The sequence below is a fragment of the Magnolia sinica genome, chromosome 9 (genome assembly GCF_029962835.1).
Source record: "Magnolia sinica isolate HGM2019 chromosome 9, MsV1, whole genome shotgun sequence".
NCBI classification, from domain to species: Eukaryota; Viridiplantae; Streptophyta; class Magnoliopsida; order Magnoliales; family Magnoliaceae; genus Magnolia; species Magnolia sinica.
In genome coordinates, this window is record NC_080581.1 from 21,617,743 (window position 1) to 21,621,484 (window position 3,742).

The 3,742-nt window shown below is 35.2% G+C and overlaps 1 long non-coding RNA gene across 1 annotated transcript; it reads left to right on the plus strand.

The window, feature by feature from the left end:
- The first annotated feature begins 339 nt into the window (after positions 1-339).
- On the plus strand, positions 340-2,168 carry LOC131256166 (uncharacterized). The gene is made up of 3 exons (XR_009176611.1): positions 340-754; positions 1,422-1,612; positions 2,099-2,168. It is a non-coding gene; the product is annotated as an uncharacterized LOC131256166 (long non-coding RNA).
- Positions 2,169-3,742: the final 1,574 nt, after the last annotated feature.

Consider the following 3,742-nt stretch of genomic DNA (forward strand, 5'->3'; position numbering starts at 1 on the left):
CTTAATTCTCCTTAATGAATATTTCATGGTAGTTTTAGATCTTGATTTAATATCCCAAATGGGTTGTTTGTTATGGTTAAGTTGCAAGGAAATTGAAATCTGAGCCATAAAACTATATGTTTATCCACTCAATGGATTAGTGACATCTAATACTTCCATTCTCTTTCCATAGGCCATCTAACTGGAGGAAAAAGCGAATCCATTTTCACGACTTCATGTTGGGTGTCCATAGTCACCTTCAAGTAAGAATTTTTCTGCAATTTCTTCATCTAATAGTAATCTAGGAATCTAGTTGGAACATAATTCTTTATAAGCCCCAAATCTACTTTGGTTGATTTGTTCTCTTATCATCTTGTAACTGTAGGCTTGATTAAGTAACTTTAGAAACATGGATTCATATATTGAAATTTTAATTCTTTAAACTCTATTAAGTTATATGATTGTTCATTTCAATATACTGATTGATTTCCATTTCCCTTTCTTAGTCCCTTCATTTATGGTCTTCTCTCATTTTATGGGTTGTAGGTTAGGTAGATTTTCTACGCTTCAAGGGATTCAATGCTCATCGGGCCCATGACCAGCCTTATACAAACCAAACATAACCAACTATGAACAATCATTTAGTTGTTACCATCCGTTTGTAACACCAACCCAATTTGAAATCGTGTTGGGTTCATGTTGAGCAAGTTTATGTCATGTTAGGTCCGGTTTAGAACAATCCCAGATATTTGGGTTGAGTATCAAGGAATGTTAAGTCTGGTTTGGAACACCTTCCTTAGTATTCATATTGATAGAATAGGCTCCAAACTTTGATTTTGTTACTTCCAAGTTAGACTTGAAATGTGCCTAATTGTAGTTTGAGGACTAGTTTTCTCTCCATTGTACTATCACAATCCAATTCAGTAGTGCAGTCAACTGCAATGTAGCCAAACTAAGCATCTACAAGCTAATTTAGTTGCGTTTAGATGTGCCAAATTGGATTTTCTCTGATTTTCATTATTGATGTGCCCCTCTAGGATCTTTATTTTGTATGCATGTCCAAGATATCAATTTCTTCATATTAGCTACATAGGTCATTTTGGAGAAATGCAGATCTTGTTCGGTGAGGTTTCATGTTTGGATGCTCAGTTGGACTTAATTGTGATAATCCATTTCAGTTAACAAGAAATGACCAAAATGGAGGTTGGCCCATTTTAGTTCATGACAATGATCAACCTCTACTTACAATTCTAAGCTTTTCAGTCAAATTCCGATTTGGGGATAGCTATTTCATTACCAAATTTACCATTTCTGCTTTATTTAATTGAAGTATTTGAATTCAATTCAATCAAGCATCTAAGCACAAACTAAAAGCATTACTTGTGTTTTTTTTTTTTTTTTTTTTCTTTCAATCTCTCATGAATTTTGAATCTTTGTAATAGATAGGATACACATTCTTGCCATGTGTTCTAGCTGGGCTGAGCTGTGCACCCCAGTACAAAATGAGGAAGTTTGGATCGTCGGATCATGGCTGCATATTGGCAAGTGATGTTGATTGTGTAATTCTTCCTATTGATGCTTGTGGAGGGGATGAAACTCTTGCTTTCGCAAGAAATTCTAATAAGTAAAACACGTTTTAGTCTAGTTGATATGGTGGGCATCACCATTGATGGTATTATACATGCATTTCAAATGGTGTTGGAATCTCTATTATTAGAATTTCATGACATTGATATGTATGGGCATGAAATTCTCACAATTGAATGTAATTTCCATCATGATTTCTTGAACATTTGCCATGAAACAACTGTCTTTTTTTTTATTGAATATTGGCCGTGGAACAATTGTCATTCTGTTTGATAAATTACAACAGATTTGTAAGTTAGTAAGGTTTATAAAATACCAATTGAACATTGGCTTGTTTATCCTGTTTTCAGATGGTTCCTTTTGTTTCAATATTATCTCTTGGGCCTGGAATATAATAGAAAAACTCAGTTGTGCATTCTTCCTTTGCTTAACCCTGGTTAGATTTGTGCAAGACTTTCTTCTTTTTCGATATGGTAGCTTGTGAATATTATGGCATCTCTAATCGAGGTGTTTTGGATGTGCATGTTGAAAGCATTGTTTTAAGTATTATTTCCATGCTTTCAAGTCCTAATGATGAATCTCCTGCAAACATTGAAGCCGCAATAAGTAAACATTTGCAATCCATCCATTTTCTTTTCTTACACGTTTGTTCATGACTGTCAAATAGGGTGGTATTGCGATTTCATAAATTTAAATGGAGTAGAATGACCTTTGGCTTGAATGTCTATACTGCTATTTCTTTCCTTCGAAGAAATGGGCCGACTCACCAATTCTAGTTAGTTTGACATTCCATTCTCCTCAATGAGGACCAGGATTTCCACACTCTCCAAACATAGCTCTGTTTACAATTTAGAAGAGTTGTTTAATGATTCTGAGAGTATGGCTGGATCATTTGCATAAGATTATGAAAGTTTAAGTTATTCTTTCCTTATTTGATAAGTTAACACTTTCTTCCTTCCGAATAGGTGTTCAATATGGGTTGGTGGATATGCTTGATCAAACTGCAGGCTTTTGCCCACAAAAGATAACATGAGGAGAAGGGAAATGGATAAAGAAGTGCAAGCTATTATGAGAAAAGGGAGATGGCTATGAAAATGGGAGAAGCTCATATTGCTAATGGAATCTAATTTCAAAGCATCCCAAGACATGACTATTGAAGATGTGATAGATGAGTGCAAACTACTTGGCAGGGCACGGGACCATGTCACCTTTTCTTTTCTTTTCTTTTATTATTATTATTTTTCCTTCTTTATTTATTTTTTATTTTCTTATAAGAAAGATTTTCTCTATGGCTACGGATATTTGGAAGCCTTAAGTTATATGGCTATGGATTTAACCCGTAGCTTTTGACCATTTTCTGAAAAACTTACGATGTAGGGGCGTCTAGCACAACCATTGGTAAAGGTCCCTGATTGCCAGTAAAGCCTTTATCGACGCAACATTTATCGGTGGTTACCTGACCACCGGTAAATCCTTTACTGGAAGTTTTTCTGACCTTTAACCGCCGATAAAGGCCAGTTTTCTTATAGTGATAACACGTTTTTTGTTGGAAAGATTTATAATCATAAAAAATCCATAATTTAGCTATTAGGTTACTTCCACCACTCCCAACTTTTGAGAAGTAAAGCAATCCATAGGATCCATTAGATGAAAAGGGCCTAGTGGTTGACATGAATCAGAAATATAGATTATGCATGGCTTGTAAGTAATAGACATGGAACCCTTTTCAAGGAAAGAAACTTGAAAGGGTACATTTTACCTTTCACTATGTTAGCACAACCTTTGGTTAAACAGAAAAAGTGGCTGCTGAACTAGAAATATCATGGACAAGACTTCCAAAGGCAGTATCATCCATAAACTTTTGGTTGCTTCTTCTTCTTCTTCTTCTTCTTCTTCTTTGCATTTTGTGTTGTAGGCTTGCATTTTTGTTGTAGGCTTGCATTTTGTGATCATTCTTTGCAGAAGCATGTGGGTGCTAATTGATGAATTTTCAGGGATTCTATGCCCACTTCTTTAGTCTTAAGCACAACACGTTAAGTGATATGAGCTTATCTACAGGAACTTTCTGCTCAAGATGCCACTCCTGCTTCCTTTTCCATTTAAAGTTTTGATGCTGCTACAATTTTCTTTTTTCTATGAATTTCAACCACTGTGGTATTGGATGCTCCAGGCATGG